This window comes from Indicator indicator, chromosome Z (assembly GCF_027791375.1).
Source record: "Indicator indicator isolate 239-I01 chromosome Z, UM_Iind_1.1, whole genome shotgun sequence".
Lineage (NCBI taxonomy): Eukaryota > Metazoa > Chordata > Aves > Piciformes > Indicatoridae > Indicator > Indicator indicator.
The window spans coordinates 5,490,022-5,515,880 of record NC_072053.1 but is presented as its reverse complement, the minus strand read 5'-3'; positions in this window follow the sequence as shown (position 1 = coordinate 5,515,880).

Here is a 25,859-nt window from a genome sequence, read left to right as displayed (position 1 = left end):
TGGAATTTTTGTAAGTGAATGCACTGACCTTTTATGAAGTCCCATTTTCAGCTGAGAATAACCTATGTAAGCCTTCACTTGTGCCCAAGCAAAATACAGCAGAGGCTGATGGGATGCCTCCCATTAGCAAACCTGACTAAAGGTGCAAGCAGCATGCAAACAATCCTATTGCTTGAGCATGCAAAGTTGGAGTGGCATCTGCAGCTGGAAAGTGCTTGTTCACGTGTAGACTTACTTTAGGTTACCAAAAGCAAACCCTACAAGTGCCAACCCTGGCAATCCTGCTGCCCAGGAGAGGACAGCATTGCTCTTACTTATTTCACAAAGGATTTATGGCCTCAGAGTGTCAGTAGTTGAGATTTTAAAAATAACTGCTTTAAATATAGTTTTCAAATAAAAAAATATGAAGAGCATGTGCTAAGAGCAGAGTGGTGTTTTGCATGCAGTTAGGAGCTGTGTCAGCAGTGAAACCATCTTCACGTTTTTGTATGTGAAAAGAAACAAACAAATCCCCAAAAATTTCTTTAGAAAATATCTTATTAAAAGACTTGTACCAAATCAAAGCCTGAAATTGTGCCAGGGAGGTTTAGATTGGATATTAAGAAAACTTTCTTCAGTAAAAGAGTGGTCAGGCACTGGAACAGGCTGCCTGGGGAAGTGGTAGACTCACCATCTCAGGAGGTGTTGACTGCATGGACTTGGCACTTTGGGACATGGTTCAATGGCCATGCTGGTGCTAGGTTAATAGTTGAATTTCATCTTAAAGGAAGGGGATCTTCTGGAGAGAGTCCAATGGAGAGTTAAGAGATTGATGAATGGACCTGAATATCTCTCCTCTGAATAAAGACTGAGACCACTGGGGATGTTTAATCTTGAAAAAAAGAAGGCTGGGAGGGTATCAATGTCTGTAAATATCTGAGGGGTTGGCGTCAAGATGAAGGTGCCAGTCTCTTTTCAGTAGTGTCCAGTGCCAAAACAAGATACCAGCTAGAACACAGGAGGTTCCACATCAACAGGAGACACTTCTTTATGGTGAGGGTGATGGAACACTGGAACAAGATGCCCAGAGAGGTTGGGGCTCTCCTTTTATGGAGACTTTCAAAACCCACCTTGATGCGTTCCTTTGTGTCTTCCCTAAGCAGTCCTGCTTTGGCAGGGGGGTTGAACTCAATGATTCCTGGAGATCTCTTCAAACCCTTAACATTCTGTGATTCTGTCACTTTTCTGACCAAAACAGTTCTATGGTTCTATTAAATATTCTTTCTGATTGCAACAGACTTGTGCATAAAGAACACTTTCTCTTTTTATTGTTTATTTGCTGGAATGTTTTCTGTCTTGTCTAGTATGCAGAAAAAATACTGAAAGAAGGATACTACTTTTGATAATGGAAAAGAAAAAGCATACAAAAAAGGTTTTCAAAGTATAATATATTCATATAAGAGGAGATCATGATGACAATTGAAAGGATCTCTTGAATTACATCAGTTTTATTATCCTCTTTCAAGTTGTACTGCATTATTTCTTTGTCAAAGAGTAACTAGTGCATAATGTTTCTTCTGAGCTCATTGTCTTTATGGATTGGATTGTATAAAGAGGTGTGAACTCTAATAACAAAGATTTCAAAATAAACATATTTAGCAATTATCCTCAGACTTTCAGACTTGCTCGTGAAAGATCAAGCAAAACCAATCAATTTTTCAAATGAGAAATGCAATCTCACTAAAATAAAAGCTAACAAACACAAACCTGTCTCTGTTCTTCCCTCTGCTACCCACACAGACAACTTTCATCTAGATGTTATGAAGAAAAGAGAAGTATCAGAAGTATCAGAAGTATCATCTCATTTTAGCGTAAACCTCAAAGCGATGCAATTTCACCCTGTTCAGGTGACTCTCATGTAAAACTGATCCAAGTTAAGGGACTATTGAAAACGATACTTTTACAACACTGTGAGAAATACAGTTTTCACTAACCAAATGCCAGTGACTGCAGTGGCACCATGGGATATTGACAGGTACACACCAGTCCCAGTCTCCCACGGCTTTCACAGTAACTCAATTACAATATCGTATTTCTTTTGAGCTGACACAAGTTCCTGCAGCTGATATTTTAAGAACTCCACACGTAGCTGGAAACTTGCAGCCACGCAGGCAGTAGATGTGTGTCAGGATCCTGCATTATGCATGAAGGTCACTGCTTTTTGCCAGTGCTGGAGAAGCCCATTGTACTTTGAGGGTGGTTTGTCTCTGAGTTCAGCATGACAGTGTTGTCAGCAGCCCTGCAATTTGCCTCCCAGAGCCTCCCATTTTGAAGGCTATGTGCTAACCCACAGTGTGCAAAGAGGCAGAGGTGACAAGTCTAGATATTAATATGGATATTTTTTAAAGGAAGGTCTTGTAAAGAGCAAACATACTTGTTTTGCAGGGACTAACCTTGAGCTGCTCTTTTCTTCATACATCCTGTTTAAGCAAGATTTATAGTCTCACCATTTGTAAGTGACCATATTTGGGCAATACCATGCATATAAAGTTAAGTTCATTGAAGCTATACATTTCAAAAACTTCCAATAATTACGAAAACCCTGCAGGTGAAAATACGTTGTCTAAAACACGTAAGCTGGCCAGAGAAAGTAATTAAACCTTTGCATGATTAATACTGTTTTTCATTAGTAGATTGCACGTGTCTGAAATGTCTTGGCTTGAGCCTCTATTCTATTAGCTAATCACATTATAAAACTCACTGAATTAACAGTCTCCTATATATTTGCTCAATGACTTGAACTGAGTGTAGGTTTGAGGAAGCAGTTGTCCATTATTGCACTTCCTAAATCAATACTCTTTTGAAGGAGTCACTGAGTTAATTTATGCTTTTAGTCCCATAGTGCTTGTTCAGTCTGGCAGTTGTGGAGAAGGTCAGTAGAGGTAAAGCTGTGTTTCTTAAGAAGTAGTAGTTCTGAGAAGTCCCAGGTCACTCTAATTACAACTAGTCCAAGCTAAGCATAATGGCAACCTGCCTTGTGCTTCAGAGAGCTTGGAGGTGTGATGTGCCTTGGGAAAATGAAACATGCTCTCCCATTTATGTACTTATAGGGCTGATGTAGCAGTCACCTCGGAGGTACTTTTGATTTACCCTTGAATGAAATCCTCTGAAGTAAAACAGCTTAATTGCTTTTGTCAACAATTGTACCTGCTATGTAAACTGATCATCAAAAGGGTCTGGGGATGGACAGCAGATCATACAATATTTTTCTTACCAAAAGGAAGGCCACTGCATGTCTGCCCTTGGCAGAGCAAAGGATCTTCCTGCCCTGTGTGAGGTGAGTTTTGATCTTTCTATTGAAGTGATATTTGTTCTCCCCAAATCCAAATGAGCATGTTGGAACCACAGTTGATAGAGACTTCACTGACAGTTATACATACCAATCTCCATACCTGGGACTTGTCATGCCTGCACGGAGGAATCAGTCTTGCTGCTGAGAACATTTTCCTAATGAACAGCTTACATTTTTGTTTTATTTAATAGATTCCTGTTTGGCTGAGTCCCATGGCCTTCACAAATTGCCCAAGTTATAACAGAGGAGTTTCTGATCCTGCCTCCTCCTGTGTTTATGCCTGTATTAATGAAAGTGTCAGTGTGCATGAGAACATTAAACAAATGTTGCTAGACATTTTCTACACTTTGAAGGAAAATGTTTTCAGCCAGCCATGTGGGAATGCTTTTATATTTTATTTTAAAAAATGCTTAAGTTTTGAAATAACGAAGAGGAATACATGCTGACAGTTTCTGGGTTAAGCCTCTCTTTGGAAAAGGTTTGTTCATTGTGACTCCAGAACAATACATTCTGAAAAGAAGATAGTCAGAAATAAACATGTTAAACATACACTCCATGATTATTTTAAGCAGAGATCAGGCTTAGTGAAATGGGATAGCACTTGGTTATATTAATACAGATTTGAAACAAGTGGATAAGAGTTCATGCTGAAACCTAGCTCAGATGCATGGATATTGTGAGATATTCTTTGTGTAAAATCTGAGAAGCCAGGAACGTATAAACCAAATAAATACCCATTAACTATTTTTTTGAACAGTGTATGTTAACTACTTTTAAAATATCATGTTTGTTCTTAGAAGGGAATTATATGTCCTTAAATGTAAGCCCTGGTTACTTCTGTTTGTTATGCCTCTGAAGACAGTAAGAAGAACAAGTTTAATGTCTTAAGATAGCAAACTTCCACTCCTTGCAAAAACAAGATAGGCAGTCTCTATGGAAACTTCCTAAAAGAGTGTATCGTATTGTTTTAAGATGCTACAGTTATTCCAGTCTCAAGCAGTAATGCACAAAACAAACTTTCATTACTGCACTGAATAAAGCTGTGAGCTGGCAATGAATTTGCAGTCAAAACACCAATTTGAATCACAGTTACCGAATACACTAGAATTTAGGTCCAAGAGGCTGAATATTGGTTTTGTCACTATCTCACTGCTCAGATGGGAATCTCTTCTTCCTTCCCATTGTATCACCTATTGCTTCAAACATTTTCACTAAAGGAAGCTCCAGTATTATTGGGTGAAATATTCAGATTTGGACACCTCTGAATATGTATGGAATTAAGAATTATATTTAGAAAGGGAAAGTGATAATTTGAAATAACAAAAACAAAAAAGAAAAAATCTCCCCTATTTTTTTTTTTTAACCCTCAAATAATGACTACAATTTTATGAGGGACATTTCACATATCTTATAAAGAACAAAAAAAAAATGCCTTGGTTAGAGATGTGAACTAAAAAAAGACTAAGGTGTTCAGCATTCATTGCCTTTCTTCAGCCTGTGAGAATAAGGCATAACCTCTCTCCTGATGGTAATTCTTTGCTGCATTTATCACATTCATTTTCCCTCTCTTTCAAAATATGGCTGTGGAAGGATGGAAGAAAAGGAATGGCTTCAACATGAAGGACTGAGTAAACCTTATCCTCAAATATCATATGGCATTCCACAAAACTGTGTGAGTCATGCTCTGAATACACAGTGTCATCTGTCTGCATAATATTTAGCTAGCAAATGTTAGACTTTATGAATTTAAAGCTGCACCATTGAAACTAAATTGAAGATCTGAATTAGATCCACATTTAATTTTTGATTAATATGCTTGAATTATGCACCAGTTCTGTATAATATTCTTGGGGGATTGTGGGGGGGAATGGTTATGGTGATACCTGCACTTGAATTAAGATCAACAAATACTTTGTAGAGACCACAATGTATTAAAGCACTTCAGTGCACACTGAATATGAAACAACACACAAGACCTGTGAAAGGTAATAGATTTTCAACAGAAAACAAAACAGGACAAAACAATATGTATGAACAGATTAACACAAAGCTGAAGTCATGGGAGAGAATGGTGGAAAAAAAAAACCTGTATCATTTTGAAGGACTTCTAAGTCTGGCAAAAATCCTGAGGGAAATAATAAAGAAGTAGAGAAAGGTTGAATATTATTGCCTTTGAGTTTGGTGGTGAAGTCCAACCATAATGGATACCTGCAAACATGCAAAATACACATTTGGCTATATTACAGAGTCAGATGAATTATGCTCTTCACTTGTGTATGCATAGGAGAGCAAGGCAGGTAACCCAGTGCACTGGACGAATAACCCATGAGTCCTTTTTCCTCATATAATGGGCTGGACTCTGCTCACAGACTCACTGAGGTCAGGAGACTTACTTTGCAATAAGTCCTGATGGTATTACTTCAGATCTCCTTGGTGTCTCTAGGGTGATGCTCCACTTGCAGCCCTCTGCAGGCCTTCAAGTGAGCTGGGCTGGATACTGGACAATTGACAGATTCTCTCTACTAACCTCTGTCCCTTTCCAAAAAGAAGAGGAAGGAACCAAAGGAGAGCTACAACAGATTTAATGGGGAAAAAAATAACAATAAAATAAAATATGTACATATGTATACCAAACCCAATACTTAACCCAATTCCCCTGGCAATTACATCACCACTACCACCACCACTCACACTGTGAGCAGGCAATGGGGAAGACCAGACTGGACTCAGTGGCAGACAGGGCCAGACTCAGGAGCTGGGTTCTGGGACTGGATTCAAGAGCACACAGATTGGGATCAAAGTTACTATGGATGGAGTCCTCCTTGGACACCAACTGACAAAGAGGCTTGACCCTCATGTGATCCCTCAGCTTTTCACTGAAGATGATACATAAATAAATGGATCCCTCCTTGGTCAGTTTAGGGTCCCCTGTCTTGTCTGCTCCTTCCCTCAGGAATGACCTCTTGCTTTCTGCATCCCCAGTGTAGTACACAAGATTTATCAGTGTCATAGGTGAAGGGAAATCAGGAGTTAGTTGGTATAAACACAAAGAAAGTCCTCCAAAGACTAGAGAGAGTCCCAGGGGGACGGGAAGTCCATCCCAGGATATTTTAATATGTTATTCTATTCCATTTTCTGATATCTCACTATTTAAGGAGGATGTCCAGCTGATAGTTTCTCTCCTCTCTTCTGCTCTCTGGCTGGGACATGCACATCTCATGTAGGGGAGATGGCTTTGGCTGGCAGGGAGATTGCACCAGAAGGCCTGTAGAAGCCTGTGGGGGGAGATGGGGGAGGAGGCATTTTTGACCTGCTCCTAGGCCTACTGAAGCTGAGCAGGGTGGAGGTTTCTGGAAGGCTGTGGAATATTTTGGCCTGGTAGGACCAGGTGAGGGACTGAGCTTAGCTTGTGAATGTATTTCTTCTACCTGAATTGCTTTTGTGTATATTTGTAAATAGAATTTCCATTTAAACCTCCAACCAGTGTGGAGCATCTTTGTTTTTACTCCTTGAAAAAAGAGATGAAATAAAATTTTCTGTCCCTTTGTCCTGGGCAGCTTGTGCTCAAAACTGGGACAAGTAGTGAGCTTGGCCTTCGTAGGAACAAGTAGAAGCCAAAGTGCTTCTGCACATCACAGAGAGAGTGATTTGCCATTGGAATGGGCTGCCCAGGGAGGTGGTGGAGTTGCCATCCCTGGAGGTGTTCAAGAGGAGACTGGATGAGGCATTTAGTGCCGTGGTCTAGTTGATTGGATAGGGCTGGGTGATCAGTTGGCCTGGATGATCTTGGAGGTCTCTTCCAACCTGGTTGATTCTACGATTCTATGATTCTATGATCAGTCCTCAGCAGTAACTATTGAACACTAGAAACAAACACTGGAGAAATATACTGTTAACTTCACAAAGTGTAGTTATTTAGGAGAAACGGAGCTGAAGAGTAAAATGACTGGACAGAATTAGGTCTGTTTTAACTCAAGCCAGGACAGGGAGTCAGTCATGTCCAGGGCAGATTTCCCTCTTACCACTGCCATAACTACCAGGCACAGTTAGGATGGGGTTTGTGACAGTTATCTCTGTCATCCCACCTGGCTGTTGGGTCAGTCACAAACCTGCATATACTGTGCTACATTCTGTGGTGTCAATCACAGGGTGAAAGTCACCATCAAATCTGCAGGGCAATGGAAAGAGAACCTACAAATTTTCTGCTCAGTTACTGCTTTCTCTGAGCACAGCTTGTGGCAAGTCCTCTTTGGTTTGCAAATAAATCTGTTTCTCTTTGTGCCTTTTGTTCTCACCTTTTATTTAGTGACTGGCTTTTAAGTTTTCATTGAGCAAAACAAAACAGGTAAATAAGCAAAGTAACATGGAACATATTAGCATGTAGGGATTTTTCATTATACTGAAAATTAACTCTTTGCTCTTTGTGGTTCATTGTTGGCTGCAAGGAATAATTAACATCGGACAAAGAATGAATGTCATTATAAGGAGCAGTACAGCTGAGATTTTGTGTCTCATTTGCAATTATGCCTGAAGGTAACAAGATCACATAGCAGGCCGAGATCCTGCATAATCAGTTAAGAGACCTTGATGTAACAGGAATAGAAAAAGGTTATGGTGAAAATACAAGAAAAGATTCCAGTCATGCAGCTGCTTCTGCATATTGTACTTTCTGTAGCAGTGCCACTCAAATCTGTGAACCTACCCATGACTAAAGTCTATCCATATGTGCATGTATGTGTGATGCTGAACTGACTTATTACACCTGAGAAGAGCACAGAGTAAAGACACCTCTTACAGCTTTGCTCCTCTTAATTGTGCAAATATATCTCAAAATCTGGCTTGCATTTTCAGGTGTTATATTTTTCTTCCTCCTCCCTGCCCCACCTTAGCTTCAATTTAATAAAGGCTTAGTATTCATGGAGAGGTTTTTTTCCTATTCTCCAAATTGCACTGCATGCAACTGGATTGTCTCAAAAATGAATGAAGAAGGAATCCTTGTGAAATAGCTCACATGTGTGTTAAGGCAGCATTGACATTTAAAATAATGTTAGCCAGAATTCTGTCATATGAATTAGGTTTTCAACCAGATTGATTATAAAATTAAAATTAACTTAATTAGTGTTATTGAGGGTAACTCAGCTCTTCAGAGTCAGAACATGCTTAGAAGTTATCCTTGAAATGGAAGACCTGAAAAGTCACAGATATGCTGGGGGGTGGGGTGAGTAAGTTCAGAGCAAATCTACCCTTTTTTCCTTCAGTCCCAATATAATGAATATTCAGTCTCAATAAATTGAATAAATAAATAAAACCTTATAAAACCAATTTCTGTACTGCATAGTCTTGAAGAATATTGTTGATCAGAAGGTACTGAGTCTATGCTATTTCTGCCAGTGATGCTCATAGTTCATAGAGCCTCATGGTCTGAGCAACTGCATTCAGGGGCCAGGCTAAATTCCCTCTTCTTGCACCACCTTTATTTCAGTTCCTGTGCACTTGAGAATGGAGAAAGAAGAGCAAGCCAACACTGTGAGAAAGGACAGGGATGCAGAAGGCAAGTGAGAGCTGGAGTCAACTTCCAGTATGACTTCACCAGCATTGCTCATCTGTCCCTGGATACTGCACCAGGGATCTTACTGAGGAGAGCTCAATTACTGCCATACAGCCAAGAAAGTGCAGTTGAAACCTTGCCTTTTTTTCAGTGCTGAAGTGAAAACCCAAGGTTCTGTGTAAGATCCACTGGGACTGGGGACTGGTCCAATCAACATTTTTACTGTAGAGATAAAGGGAAGAGAAGAATAATGGAAAGGATGTTAAACAAAGTGCCCCTCCCCAGTACAGAACAAAGTTTACATTTCCTGGCCAGGAGGAATCAGTGCAGGCTGTCTTGAGACAGTAAATAAGTGCTAGTGTTCTTCAGTCAAAATAATGCTTTGCAGCATTTCAGAAGATGATTTGGGCTGCAGAAGTGTCAATACATTCAGCTGGTTCACTGTGACATTGGGATGCAACAAAAAAGATCACCCATATACACAGAGAGCTCAAAATAAGGAAAAAAAGGTGGCTATAAAACACTCCTCAGGAATGTACTAACAAACTGTGTACCAAAGGAGATTTTTCACAAGATGGTGCAAGCAGTTTCATAGTCACTAATGAGAGATGTCACATAAAAACTAAGCAGTGTTCATCTGAGCCTTGGTAATACTGAGCTGCTGTCTGGGTGCCTGAAAGGAACATGGCTGTCTTCAGAAAGCACATCACCAGTTGTAATGGAACAACATTACACCTTTCACTCTCCTTCAACTTAAACAAGCCCTTACTGTGAAGAGGTTGCTTGAAACCAAGTTGTTAACTCATATGACTGTTTACTGGGCTGTTGGCATCAAGGATGTCTCAAGCAGCTTTTCCATTTGATACGACAAGGATAGGAGACTAGTACCATACATCTCATTGTGGACTTGTAACAGTCCATTATATGACTTTGGGGACATATTAGTTCCTTCAGGCAGTCTAAATGCATTGCAGACATTAATCTGAATAGAATGCAACCCATTGGAGAAGAAATTAACCACAAATGCATTTTTTTTACAGGCCACTGGAATGCTTGTGGTACGGGCTAGGGAAAGGATTGCTAAATGTTTAAAAATATCCAGACTGTTTTAGTTGAAGTGCAGCCTTTAATACCATGAAGGGATTAACTGGGACATGTTTACTGAACCATTCCTGTTACCCACTGTGTTTACGGATGTAAACTGTGCATGCCATTCAGTCAGCTCAGCAGTTGCACTGGGTCTGGGCAAATTTTCCTTCACCACATCACACCTAGCTTCTGGGCTGCTCTGGTTTGGAAGTCTGGCTTTAGACTTCCAGAAATATTTGGGGAATGTGACCGTTACAGTTAAACATGTTCTTAATGAAAAGCCAATTGTGAATAGATGGTCTCCTTTCCACAGCTAGACAACACTTTCTGTTACAGCTTAGAAACTGGAAAGAGGTGGAAAGGTGGAGCAGCCAATGCAAGTGATGAGTGACATGCTATATATGTATATTATATAAATACTGTGTCAGGTTCTTCTGGGAGTCACTTTGACTCCTATCTAGACATTAAATATCTTTGTGAACAAGAAAACCTTTTTGCTTATTCTGGTCACAGGTCAGTGATGGGTTTTTTTAAATAAAATAATTTAAAATCATGGTAAAGGGAAACATTTGAAGAAAACTCTCTTTCTGTGAGAATGTCTAAGCCAAGATAATTAAACAAACCAGGAACATAAATAATATACCCACAAATAATCACAGTCCCCCATCCCCACTTATTTTTCTTAAATGGTCAAAAATTATATCATCATACGTAGGGTGAACTTAACTAGCATCCTTGAAATGCTAGTTATAAAATGCTAAATAGTAACTAAATTAGACAAAAAGACTAATCACACTGCTTTCTATACAGGTCAGAGACACAGCTGGTATAAACTGACAGCTACAAACCAGGTACTTGTCTGGTTTGGAGGCTCCTGTGTGTGTGAGCTTATTGAGGCTTTAACCATGAGTAAAACCATCCAATTTCAATGATGTGTGCTCAGCTTCAGCGTGCCAGTGACAGAAGATGAGGCTCTGACAGAGGTGTTCTCTCTACCTTCACCTGAGGCTGTGCCTTGACTTACTCTGCTTCATTGAGAGAATCATACTGAGATGCTTGGACACCTTAGACCACTGATAATCATTGCCTTGGAAAGTGTGTTATGCCAAGGTTGTAACCTATGCTAAAAGCTGAGACTCTTCAACAGTGCAGCAGAGAGTCTTTCATCCTCTTGACATAGTAGTTTCCAGCATAACTTTTGAAAAATTTCATACTGTATTTGTTGAATTTGGGTTTGTTTATTTTCCTTTGCATCTTCTGAAAGAAGGAACAGGGATATCATCTTAAATAAGAAAAAAAAAAAAAAGATGAATTTGGGGGAAATGCCAAGGACAGTGCATTGCAAATTTGATATGGTTCATATACATTAACAGTCTTTCTATATAACCTTGTTCATATGGTCCTAGCCAGACCTCCTAAAACAAAACCCCTTTGTTTCTATCCTTTCCCAAATTGTTTTCTCAACCTAGTTTAATCTCACCAGTCTGCAGTTTTCCTTTCTCTCTGTAGGTTTTTATTATCTCCATCCTCAAAGCAAAGGATGTTGTCCATGGCATATGCTGGCTGCCAATGGCAGAATCAGTGAAACACCTCCCATTTTCAGTTCATAGATCCATGCATTTTTCAGCCCTGGGAGTACAGACCTGGCACTGCTCAGTTATCTCCTACATCAGTAGTGGAAAACCAGGCATTTTGAAATGCTATAAAAGAAAAAAGTACTGTGAAGGTATATATATCTCAAATCTATGTGTATGTTTGTCAAAGACTTTCATAGGGCACATCCCTTTGATGAAGATTGGCAGAACTCATTTCTGGGCCACTATCCACGGTCTTTGAAAAGTCCTGGGGAACACAGAGGTTGTTGAAGACTGAAGGAAATCCAATGTCTTCAAAAAAGGGCCAGAAGGAAGACCTGGGAAACTACAGACCAGTCAGTGTCACCTCCATCCCTGAACAGTGATGGAACAGCTCCTTCTGGGCATCATTTCAAAGCACATAAAAGAAATGAAGGTTATGAGAAGTAGCTAACATGGATTCACCAAGAGGAATTTATGCCTGACTACTCTGATAGCCTTCTACAAGGGTATGACTGGATGGACAGATAAGCGGAGGGCAGTGGATATTTTCTACCTTGACTTCAGAGAAGCTTTCAATACCATCTCCCACAACATCCTCATAGGTAGGCTTAGCAAGTGTGGGTTTGATGAATGGACAGTGGAGTGGATTGAAAGGTGTCTGAAAGATAGAGCTCAGAGGGCTGTGGTCAGTGGCATAGAGTCTAGTTGGAGGTCTGTAACAAGTGGTGCTCTCTGGGGGTCACTTCTGGGTCCATCCCTGTTCAATGTATTCATCAATGACTTGGATGAAAGGATAGATTGTACCCTCAGTAAGTCTGCTGATGACACAAAACTGGAAAGAATACTGACACACTATCAAGCTGTGCTGCAATTCCAGTATGACCTGGACAGGTTGGAGAGCTGGAAAGAGGAGAACCTCATGAAGCTCAGCAAGGACAAGTATAGACTTATGCACATAGGGAGCAATAACCACCTGCACCAGTACAGGTTAGGGGCTGACCTGCTGGAAAGCAGTTCAGTAGGAAAAGACCTGGGAGTACTGGTGAACAAATTCACCACTGGCCATCAATGTGCTCTTGTGACCAAGAAGGTCAATGGTATCCTGGGATACCTCAAAAAGAGGGTGTCCAGCAGATTGAGGAAGGTTCTGCTCTCCTGTACTCTGCCATGGGGAGGACTCACCTGGACAGTTGTGTCCAATTCTGGGCTCCCCAGTTCAAGAAGGTTGAGGACTTTCTTGAGAGGGTACAGCAAAGGTCTATGAAGCTGGTGATGATAAGACTAGAACATCTGTCTTATGAAAAAAAGCTGAGAGATGTGGGGCTTTTTATCTTAGAGAAAGGAACACTGAGTGGGAGTCTCATCACAGGTTGCAAATACTTAAAGAGTGAGTGTCAGGAGGATGGGGTCAGTCTTTTTTCAGCAGTGCCCAGTGACAGGTCAAGAGGTAATGGGCACAGTCTTGAACACAGAAAGTTCCACCTAAACATGAAGAGGAATTTCTTTACTTTGAGGGTGGTAGAGCACTGGAATGGGCTGCCCAGAGAGGTTGCAGAATCTCCGTCTCTGGAGTAATTCAAAATCCTTCTGGAAGTATTCCTGTACAACCTGCTCTAGGTGAACCTGCTCTGGCAGAGAGGTTGAACTAGATGATCTCCAGAGGTCCTTTCCAAACTCTATCATTCTGTCATTCTGTGAAAGCTATTTCATACCAAATCATGTCAAAGTAGCTCAGCGTATTTCAGTTTGGGGATTTTTAAAGATCAGGAAAACTTATTATAAAACCTAGAGGTGGAGAACTTACTATAGAAAATGACAATAGTCCTGCTTCTCTCTTACATTTAGCTAGAAAAAGTTCTAGTGTTTACTGACCTGTCAGTCTTGCCTCTGTTTCAGATCAGATCACAAAACAGATCCTCCTGGAAGGTATGTCAAAATATATGGAAGGCAGGGAGGCAGTGAAAGACAATCATCATGGCTTCATCAAGGGCAATTTATGACTGACTAATCTAGTGACCTCCTACATTGGAGTGACTGCATCAATGGACATGGGCTGTCACCCACCTGGACTTCTGTAAGGCATTTTGTACAGTGTCCCCAAGGTATGATGAATGGACTGTTAATAGATAAGGACTTAGCTGGGTGTTACAGTGACTGGCTCAGTGTCCTAATGGGAACCAGTAAACACTGTTATCTCTCAAGGATTCACACTGGGACAGAGATAGTGGGATTGAGTACACAGTCAGAAAATATGTGGATGACAGTGAGTTAAGTGATGCAGTCAATATGCTTGAGGAAGGGATGACGTCCAGAGGCACCTTGACAGGATGGAGTTGTGGGCCAATGTGAATCTCATGAGGTTCAACAAGGCCAAGTGCAATGTGCTGCACGAGGGTCAGAGTGATCTCCAGTATCAGTACAGACTGGGGGGTGAATGGTTTGAGTGTAGCCCTGCAGGGAAGGATCATGGACACTGGTGGATGAAAAGCTGGGCATGAACCAGCAATGTTCACTTGCAGCCCAGAAAGTGAATCATAGCCTGGGCTGCATTGAAAGAAGGGTGGCCAGAAGCTCAAGGGAGGTAATTCTGCTGCTCTGCTCTTGTGCCACACCACCTCGTGTGCTGCATCTAGTACTGAAGGCACTACTATGAGAAAAACATGGGCCTGTTATAGTGGTTCCTCCTTCACATGAGGGCTGCAAAAATGGTCAGGTTTGAAACAGCTCTCATGAATAAAGGCTGAGGGAGCTGGAGCTGTTCAGCCTGGAGAAGGCTCTGGAGAAACATTGTTGTGGTCTTTAAACACTTAAAGAAGGCTTATAAGAAAGACTTTTGCTAAGGCTTGTAATGTTAGGACAAAAAGCAATAGTTGTAAACAGAGAGGGTGGATTTATATTGCACATACAGAAGAAGTTTTTTACCATGAGGATGGAGAGGCATTGGAATAGGTCGCTCAGAGAAGCTGTGGATGTCACATCCCTGTAAGTGTTCAAGGTGAGGCTGCATGGCGGTCTGAGCAGTCTGAACTAGTGAAAGATGTCCCTGCCTATGTTTATGCCTATGTCAGGAAGCCTGGGCTAAGTGATGTTTAAAGACGTCAGTACTGGGACCAGTACTGTTTAATATATTCATCAGTGACCTGGATGAGGGCACAGAGTGCACTGTCAGCAAGTTTGCTTACAACACAAAGCTGGGTGGAGTGGCTGACACACCTGAAGGTGGTGCTGCCATTCAGTGAGACTTGGACAGGCTGGAGAGCTGGGCAGGGAACAATTTGATGAATTTCAACAAGGGCAAGTGTAGAGTCTTGCACCTGGGAAGGCACAACATGAGGCACCTGTATAAGTTAGGGATGGACCTGCTGGAGAGCAGTCAAGGAAAAGGGGACCTGGGGCTCCTGGTGAATGGAAGGTTCTGACCATGAGTCAGCAATGTGCTCTTGTGACCAAGAAGGCCAATGCCATTCTGGGGTGTATTAGAAGGGGTGTGACCAGTAGGTCAAGAGAGGTTCTTCTCCCCCTCTACTCTGCCTTGGTGAGGCTGCATCTGGAAAATTGTGTCCAGTTCTGGGCTTCTCAATTCAAGAAGGACCTCAGGGAACTGCTTGAAAGAGTCCAGTGCAGAGCCACAACAATGATTAAGGGAGTGGAAAATCTTCTTTATGAGAGACTGAGAGACTTGGGGCTCTTTAGCTTGGAGAGGAGGAGACTGAGAGGTGACCTCATCAATGTTTATAAATATGTAAAGGGTGAGTGCCAAGAGGATGGAGCCAGGCTCTTCTCAGTGATGCCCAATGACAGGACAAGGGGCAGTGGGTGGAAGTTGAGGCACAGGAAGTTTCACATAAATGTGAGGAAAATTTTTTTTCCTGTGAGGTGAGGGAACACTGGAACAGGCTGCTGAGGGGGGTTGTAGAGTCTCCCTCTCTGGAGGTATTCGAAGCTCACCTGGGTGTGTTCCTGTGTAATCTGGTGTAGATGATCCTGCTCTGGCAGGGGGATTGGACTGGATGATCTTTTGAGGTCCCTTCCAGCCCCAAACATTCTGTGATTCTGTGATCTTTTCTGAGCCAGAACATTCTGTGATTCTGTAATTTTGCATGCACACATAACAGAAAATGATTCCCTAGGACTCACAGGACTCACAAATACTAGGAACAGAAAGACCTCTAATATGTATGGTTTCCATAGAACAAATCCGAATTTTTGCAGCCTGTTCTCTGAGAAATGTAAAGAAATAGTGAGTGACAGGGCAATAAGCATCACTGATCACACTGATCAAAAAGTTTGCTATAACTGGAATTAAGTCCTAGGCTCAGTAACGAGTCTCCTGATGCACTGTGGATTTATTTGGACAGTTGTATAAATATTGGAGGGCTACAAGAATTACAGCATTGAAAACATAATTACCTTTCTTCTTTCTTTGTTCTATTCATTCCCATATGACACAGGACATACACGTCATCAGCCTATCCATATGCTGTAGTCCATAGTGTATTGGTTCACACTGTTCACTTTCATTACAACATGTTGTATCTCTTTTTAAGGGGCTGTTGAATCTGCTACAGTGGATCACATACATATTTTATGCCAAAGAGACTGTTTATTTAATTGTATTTACTGTCTCAAGGCAATACCTTTCTCTTCAGCTCCTACACTCTTTCATTGTCCCAGAAAACCAATATACTTCAAGATGTTCATTTAGCCTGCTTTTGATTTTCCAGTCTGATGCAAATGTTTCGTGACTTTTCCTACTGTCTTTTGAGAGCTGACATCCTTCTTCTAGTCATATGGCCACCAGAAGTGTGTCTACTGACCTATCATGGGATGTGCAACTTCAACCACAATGCATTATCTTGTAAACCAGTGAGAACCATAGAATTGTAGAACTGTTAAGGTTGGAAAGGACCTCAAGGATCATCTCGTTCCAAGCCGCCCCACCATGGGCAGGGACACCTCACACTAGGTCAGGTTTCTCACAGCCACATCCAACCTGGCCTTAAAAACATCCAGGGATGGGGCTTCCACCACCTCTGTGGGTAACCTGTTGCAGTGTCTTACCACCCTCATGGGGTGAGAATTTCTTCCTAACATCCAATCTGAATCTACCCACTTCTTGTTTTGCTCCATTCCCCCTAGTCCTATCACTACCTGACACCCTAAAAAGTCCCTCCCCAGCTTTCTTGTAGGCTCCCTTCAGATAGCTGGAAGGTCACAATAAGGTCTCCTTGGAGCCTTCTCTTCTCCAGACTGAACCCCCACCTCTCTCAGCCTGTGCTTGTAGCAGAGGAGCTCGAGCCCTCTGCTCATCCTGGTGGCCCTTCTCTGGACACGTTCCAGCACGTCCAGATCCTTCTTGTAATAGGGGCTACAGAACTGGATACAGTACTCCAGATGGGGTCTCACCAGAGAGGAGTAGAGGGAGGGGGAGAATCACCTCCCTCCACCTGCTGGCTATGCTTCTCTTGATGCAGCCCAGGATGTGGTTGGCTCTCTGGGCTGCAAATGCACACTGCTGGCTCATGTTAAGCCAGCACCCCCAAGTCCTTTTATTCAGAGGTGCTCTCAAGCCAGTCACTGCCCAGCCTATATCAGTGCTTGGGATTGCCCCAATCCAGATGCAGGACCTTGCATCTGACAGCCTTGTGAGGTTGTCATGAGCCCAGCTCTCCAGCCTGTCAAGGTCCTCCCCTTCCCTCCAGCATGTCTGCTGCACCACACAGCTTGGTGTTGTCAGTAAACTTGCTGAGGGTTCACTCAATGCTACTGTCCATGTCACCAATAAAGATGTTGAAGAAGAGTGGTCCCAGCACTGATCCCTAAGGGACTCCACTTGTCACTGGCCTCCACTTGGACATGGAGCCATTGACAGCCAGTCTTTGGGCGTGGCCATCAAGCCAGTTCTTTATCTACTGAATGGTCCATCCCTCAAACCCAGACTGCACCAGCTTGGAGACCAGGATGTGGTGTGGGACAGTGTCGAAGGCTTTGCTCAGGTGGTCAGATGGTCTGTAGCAGATCCCTACAGTAACATCACCTTCCACTGTCTTCCCTTTAATCTTCCCCCATATGCTCTCAACCAGCTCATCATCCACCCCCAGGTGGAGCTCCACTGATTCCTGCTGGTCACTGATATAGAGAGCAACACCTCCTCCTCTCCTACCCTGCCTGTCCTTCCTAAAGAGCTTGTACCCATCTACATTCCAGCCATGGGAATCATCCCACCAAGTTTCAGTAATAGCCATTATGTCATAGCACCCCAGCAGCACAGTGGCCCCCAGTTCATCCTGTTTAATGCCCAAGCTGTGTGCATTAGCATAGAGGCACTTCAGCTGGGCTGGCTGTGGCACCCTCTTGGGTGAATCCCCCTTGATTCCCTTGGGGTGTCCCAGTGCTTCGTCCTTGGCTTGCCTCAGGGCAACAAGTGGAGAGCCCTTGCTAGCATCCATCCCTCAGCCTCTGGTGAGCTGCCCCAAAGTTTGTCACAGGTAAGCATGAGATTAACAACCCCTTCCCCCTTCAAATCTAGTTTAAAGTCCTATCAATGAGCCCTGCCAACTCCTGCCCCAGAATCCTTTTCCCCCTCTGTGACAGGTGCATTCCATTGGTTGCATGCAGCTCTGGTGCCCTGTAAACTGCTGTGATCATAAATGCAAATCCCTGTTTATATCATGAGTCACAGAGCCATGAGTTGGCTCTTCCTAAATGTTCTCTCATCTATCACTGATGTCAGAGGGATGGAAGAGAGCACAACTTGAGCTCCTGATCCCTTTGCCAGTTGCCCCAAGGTTCTGAAGTCTCTTTTAACTGGTTGTGAACCTCTCACTGCTGCAACAAAAACCAGAAGTGGGTAATAGTCTGAAGGGCTCACAAGAGTGGGAAGTTTACCTACGACATCCTTTACCTGGGAAGTTCCAGGGAGAGAGCAGACCTCTCTATGAAGTGGGTTGGTCTCCACATCATACCCTTTGCTCCCCTCAGCAGGGAGTCACCTACAACAATGACCCTTTGATTTTTCTTTTCAGGGTCATTTTTTATGACTGGCCTGAGGCGAGTCAGCCTTGGTGGCACTTCTGGCCTTGGTGGCACTTTTGGCCTTTGTGAGCCTTTGTCCTTGCTCACAACCAGTTCCTCCTGCAGAGCCTCCTACCTGTCCTGCAAGGGCACTGTGGATGGTGCACTTCTTAAAGGAGCATGTTTGCTCCATTTGTGTCATTTGTTTCATCTGGTAGTGACCTGTTCCCATGGACCCTGCACATGTGAGTTACTGCAGGAGGGCTGGGGGGCTTGCTGATGAGAGGATATCGAATCCTCTGCTCCACTAAGAGTTAACTCCTGTTCTGTTGTCCTAATGATCAGTTTGTGGAAGTCATCAATTTCCCTATCACTCTTCCTGGTGTTTTGCAAGCTACTTACCTCTTGCCTGAGTTCCACCACTTCATCCTGGAGCTGTGTCATCTGGCTGAGCAGGTCAAAAACCTGCTCACACCACACACACCTATAGTCAGTGTTGCTCCCTGTTGCCAGTGAAAGGCTGTGGCATTGCTGACAGCCTGTGGCCTGGATGCCAACATCCATTTTGGTGGGTGCAGAGAGCACAGTCTTCCTTCTCCAAGTGGCTACCATCATGCTTTCAGTAAAACTGAAGCACCTTGTGTCCTGCCCACATGCCTTGCTCGTGCCAACTACTGAGCTGACTCAAAAGAAGCCCCCAGGGTATAGTCAGTCACTATTTGCTCTCCCTGTGCCTGTTTGCCTGCCTGTACCAATGGACAGGCCAGCTGTCACATTACTCCCCTTCCCTCTCATGCCACACTCACTGGGTTCCAAAGAACAAGAAAGCTGCTGCCTCACAGCTCGCAGTCTGAGGAATGCAGCATCATAGGTATTATGGTGATGAACAGGCTGTGCTCTGACCGTTCTCACCATCTGCTCTGCCACACCTGTATTTCACTAGGTTTTGTGTGCTTCCCATACATTTCCATAAACGTGGAGCCCCCTTCTAAGTTGACATATACCACATCAAAGCAAAATGTGTATTGTTACTAACATATACTGACAAAATATATTTTGCTGCACTCTTAGCAATATAAATTGTGAAAACAAGACATTTATCCATGTTCTTATGTTCAGAGGCATTTAAATGTGTATGCTTATGTCTCCCTAAAGGCTAAAAAAGATACATTTCATTGAAAGATAATCTGTGATAAACGCAGTTACAAACTATGCGACAATGACTTATACAAGTCTGCCTGTTATGTTTTATGCACTTAAAGTAGTCCTAAAGTGTATTTGCATCCTAAAGCATATTTCTCTGTTAACATTATCCTCTTTGTAACATTATCTTCTATTTTGTCCTATTTTACTTTATCATGCAGTCACAGAATGTTAAGGGTTGGAAGGGACCTCCAACCCCCTGCCAGAGCAGGATCACCTATACCAGATCACACAGGAACTCATCCAGGTGGGTTTTGAATATGTCCAGAGAGGGAGACTCCACAACCACTCTGGGCAGCCTGTTCCAGTGTTCCCTCACCCTCACAGGGAAATTTTTTTTCCTCCTGTTTCCATGGAATTTCCTATGCCTCAACTTCCACCCACTGCCCCTTGTCCTGTCATTGGGCACTACCAAGAAGAGCCTGGCTCCATCCTCTTGGCACTCACCCTTTACATATTTATAAACATGATTGAGGTCACCCCTTAGCCTCCTCCAAGATAAATAGCCCCTGCTCCTTCAGTCTCTCCTCATAAGGAAGATGTTCCACTCCCTTAATCATTGCTGTGGCTCTGCACTGGACTCTTTCAAGCATTTCCCTGAGGTCCTTCTTGAACTGAAGGGCCCAGAACTGGACGCAATATTCCAGATGCAGCCTCACCAGGGCAAAGTAAAGAGGGAGGTGAACCTCTCTCAACCTACTAACCACACCCCTTCTGATACACCCCAGAATGGCACTGGCCACAAGAACATATTGCTGGCTCATGGTCAACCTTCCATCCACTAGGACCCCCAGGTCCTTTTGCCCTTCACTGCTCTCCAACAAGGCAGTGTCCATGGAGTTGTTCCTTCCCAAGTGCAAGACCCCACACTTGCCCTTGTTGAATTTTGTTCAGTTTCTCCCTGCCCAACTCTCACTGAATGGCAACATGACCATCTGGTGTGTCAGCCACTCCACCCAGTTTTCTGTTGTCAGGAAACTCGGTGACAGTAATAAGCCTGAGTGATAACAGGTCACTTAGTGATCACCAAGTGAACAGGTTAACCACCTATTATTTGAATCCAAGGTACAAAGTACGTGTCACTGTATTTGCCATACAAGTACCAGAGACTAGATATTTCATAATGATGTAGGGTGTTGATATGCATGTTGATCCCTTGAGCTCATTAGCAACATGTGTGGCAGGATAGACATTGATAAATAGTTGCTATTCAGAAGAGAATTACTCATTATTTTTCTCTGATCATTTTCATTAGACTTTGTGGGTATCCACATTATGAAGAATGAGAGGAAAAATCACTTTCATTTCTCCAGGAACAGACCCCATGTTCCACAAAAGGGCTGCAATTTATAATTAAGTTAGAAAGATTCAAGATGTCTGTTTCCAAAAATCTATGATTGAGGTGCTAGTAGTCAGCCATAATTCACTGAAAATAATCTTTTTTTCTTCAGTGTGTGTGAGTGTGCACCATTATATTCCCATTTTTATGACTCGTAGAGATACCTAGTCAGAAAAAATTGCAACATCAGTTCTGTGACTTTCCTGTTGAATGATGATATGATGTTAGTGTTCAGGCTGCACCTTTGGCAGACAAGACACCTGTCATCAGTGTGTACTTGTGGATGTTTTTTATCTCTAAAAGACAATTTTGGGTGAGAGAATAGAAACTGAAATGCATATGCAAGAATATAATGCAAGTAGGGAGTTTACAGGAAAGATGAGGGGGGCAGATTATCAAGTAAGGAGTGTAGTGATAGGAGATGTGACCATTACAAACTGAAAGAGGGGAGATTTAAATTAGATATTAGGAAGAAAATTTTTACAGTGGAGGTGGTGAGACACTGGAACTGGTTGCCCAGGGTGGTTGTGTATGACACATCCTTGAAAGTATTCCAGGCCAGGATGGATGAGTCTCTGAGCAACCTAAGCTAGTGTCCCTGGCCATGACACTAATGCTGGAACTAGATGATTTTTAAGGTCCCTTCCAACCCAAACTTTTCTATGATTCCTTGATCAGTAAGAGTAAACCACTGAAGCTTCATTTCTCATAAGTACACAAAACTTTAACATTTTGTAAAAATCTCATTCTTCAACCTCTAAGGTTCTTCAGAAACCAAAATGATACAGTTAACTGAGAAATCTTGGGGAGCAGCAAATAAATTAAAGAGATATGAAGATGTGAGTAAGTGCTGACCCTGCTTGTGGCATCTCTGCTGGAAGCCTCATAATGATTCTGCACTGAGGCTGCTCTTTATATTTTCTGAAATTAATTTGCCTATGCAGGAGTGGAGAAGAGAAGGATAAGGACTGATAAACATCCCAAGAATCTTGACTTAAAGGAAATGAAATTGTCAGCTTACATTTCTGGTGCTCATTCACAGAGCAGTAAGATAGAAAAATATTTTTAGACTCATTCAAACCTTTGCTTTTTTTTATCTGGAAGAACAAAGGGAACACATTGAAGGCAGTGCAGCAGCACAACTGATTTTTCCAGAAACCAACTTACCTACCACAAAGACCCCGAGAATGAATCCAGGAAAATGCCACATCGTATCTCTGCTCCACATTTGCTGCCAGTGTGCCTGAGATAAGTTGTATCTCTTTCAAGGTGTTGCAATATAAGTGCTTAAAAAATGACCTCATTTTTCAAAAGTTTTATTGTTAAGTTTGAAGACTAGACAAGGTCATACTGGTTTTACATCATTCTACATGATTTAGGTATATACAAAACCATTTGAATATTACACAGCTTGAAAGGTTGCAAAGGTCATTGTGTCCAAGATACTTCTGTATTTACTGACACATCTGAAGCCAGCACTGAATATTATAGTTCATATTTGTTGTATAGCAAAGATACACTCATTTAGTATCCTTAGTCTTCAAAACTGACACTAATTTGTATGCAGCCATTCCAAAAGAGAAAGTCAACCTCAAAACCAGAGCTAGTTAACTCGATAAGCCTGATAACAGAACACAAGTAAAACAGAGCCTTGTGCCAGTGCTTTATTTCCCAGGCTATAAACACAGCACATTAAAAAGCCACAGAAAGGTGAAGTCTGCCTAAAAACACTTGGTTTGGGTGAAATCTAATTAGGAGAACATTTTCGGTCTTGTTCAATGATGTTGTTGCAATTAATACAGAAGCCAAGGATCATTTCAGCGTTTCTCCATCCCCTCTTAACGGGACATGTCCTATTCTCCAATTATTTCTGGTTTTGGGATGCCAGTTGCTTTCACTGGGAGAGCACAGCCGTGCTAATTTTATAACTTGACCTTGATGTAACATCAAGGGTGTTCACTAAGACAAGAAAATAAAACTAAAGGAAGAAAGCTTAATTATAAACTGATTCTCATCTGTTTTTTTGTTTGTTTAGTTTTTTCCAATCTAAAGTATTCTACAGAAATCAAGATTTATTTCACACTTATAGAGTGTACACTGGGAACAGAATTTGGTACTATGGCTGCTCAACACCATTTAGAGAAAACTTCTTGGTAGCTAAAGAATAATTAAATTAGCAGAAGCTAATTGGTTGAAATAATAAGGGCATCTCATACATGATTCTTCTATGAATTATCACAGACTGTTATCAACAATGCATGGAGCTTTGCAAGTTGTGAAGACTGCTGGCTGATGAAAGTGGACACAGGACATAAGGATGAAAATACTCTAAATTAATACAAAATGAAGTTACTCTCTTAAGTATAATCAGTATTTGTATACGCAGATGAATGAATAACTAAATTACTAAACCAAGAAAGACTAATTCAACACCATAATTGAAGTTATAAAAGATGAATAAACATAAGAAAAAAAAAATCACTTAAAAACACATAACAAGTACTTCAAAGGAACATCAAAGCATGTGGGTAAACTTGTGAGCCTAATTTCCTGGAATGGCCTTCCATTTTTTTGGGCAGAGTTGACTAGAGGAATAGCTACATACTATTTCTCATCTCTGTAATTAGATTCAGGGTTAATTGCTCTCCCACAACAGGGAAATGTTTTTGGACCTCTTTAAATATTTTGTGTGCCCTATAGATAAAAATACTACATCCATCTTTCTTTCTTTCTTTCTTTCTTTCTTTCTTTCTTTCTTTCTTTCTTTCTTTCTTTCTTTCTTTCTTTCTTTCTTTCTTTCTTTCTTTCTTTCTTTCTTTCTTTCTTTCTTTCTTTCTTTCTTTCTTTCTTTCTTTCTTTCTTTCTTTCTTTTCTTTCTTTCTTTCTTTCTTTCTTTCTTTCTTTCTTTCTTTCTTTCTTTCTTTCTTTCTTTCTTTCTTTCTTTCTTTCTTTTCTTTTTCTTTCTTTTCTTTTTCTTTCTTTCTTTCTTTCTTTCTTTCTTTCTTTCTTTCTTTCTTTCTTTCTTTCTTTCTTTCTTTCTTTCTTTCTTTCTTTTCTTTCTTTCTTTCTTTCTTTCTTTCTTTCTTTCTTTCTTTCTTTCTTTCTTTCTTTCTTTCTTTCTTTCTTTCTTTCTTTCTTTCTTTCTTTCTTTTCTTTTTCTTTCTTTTCTTTTTCTTTCTTTCTTTCTTTCTTTCTTTCTTTCTTTCTTTCTTTCTTTCTTTCTTTCTTTCTTTCTTTCTTTTCTTTCTTTCTTTCTTTCTTTCTTTCTTTCTTTCTTTCTTTCTTTCTTTCTTTCTTTCTTTCTTTCTTTCTTTCTTTCTTTCTTTCTTTCTTTCTTTTCTTTTTCTTTCTTTCTTTCTTTCTTTCTTTCTTTCTTTCTTTCTTTCTTTCTTTCTTTCTTTCTTTCTTTCTTTCTTTCTTTCTTTCTTTCTTTTCTCTTTCTTTCTTTCTTTCTTCCTTTATTTCTTTCTTTCTTCCTTTCTTTCTTTCTTTCTTTCTTTCTTTCTTTCTTTCTTTCTTTCTTTCTTTCTTTCTTTCTTTCTTTCTTTCTTTCTTTCTTTCTTTCTTTCTTTCTTTCTTTCTTTCTTTCTTTCTTTCTTTCTCTTTCTTTCTTTCTTTCTTTCTTTCTTTTCTTTCTTTCTTTCTTTCTTTCTTTCTTTCCTTCTTTCTTTCTCTTTCTTTCTTTCTCTTTCTTTCTTTCTTTCTTTCTTTCTTTCTTTCTTTCTTTCTTTCTTTCTTTCTTTCTTTCCTTCTTTCTTTCTCTTTCTTTCTATCTCTTTTTCTTTTACTTTCTTTCTTTCTTTCTTTCTTTCTTTCTTTCTTTCTTTCTTTCCTTCTTTCCTTCTTTCTTTCCCTTTCTTTCTTTCCTTCTTTCTTTCTTTCTTTCTTTCTTTCTTTCTTTCTTTCTTTCTTTCTTTCTTTCTTTCTTTCTTTCTTTCTTTCTTTCTTTCTTTCTTTCCTTCTTTCTTTCTTTCTTTCTTTCTTTCCTTCTTTCCTTCTTTCCTTCTTTCTTTCCTTCTTTCTTTCCTTCTTTCTTTCTTTCTTTCTTTCTTTCTTTCTTTCTTTCTTTCTTTCTTTCTTTCTTTCTTTCTTTCTTTCTTTCTTTCTTTCTTTCTTTCTTTCTTTCTTTCTTTCTTTCTTTCTTTCTTTCTTTCTTTCTTTCTTTCTTTCTTTCTTTCTTTCTTTCTTTCTTTCTTTTCTTTCCTCTCTTTCCTTTCTTTCTTTCTTTCTTTCTTTCCTATCTTTCTTTCTTTCTTTCCTATCTTTCTTTCTTTCTTTCCTATCTTTCTTTCTTTCTTTCTTTCCTATCTTTCTTTCTTTCTTTCCTTTCTTTATTCCCTCCCCGCAGCCCCCTCCTCCAGTCCTCCCAGGTCTAAAGGGCAAACCATGGGTAGTGGGCAGTTTATGAATAAACTTGTCCTCCATTCTTCAGAATTTGTTTGCACTTCAGAAGTACTATCATGATTGACTTTCTCTTTGAAATCACTTGCTATGCTTGAAGACCACTCTATATATACATCATTAAGGAATGCTGTTAACACAGTTACAGACAAGACGGTAACAGTCTAGTGGCTTTTGTTATGCAGCACAAAGTAAAAAATAAAGAACAAAGTTAGCAGTGTTGCACAGGACCTCAACATTTCTTACACATACTTTTACCTTTACAAGACTCTTTTTTTAGAAGTTTTTAAATGTCTAAGCCTTATAAAATAAATACTTGTATAAATACAGTTTAAGGATTAAGTCATTTTATAGAGG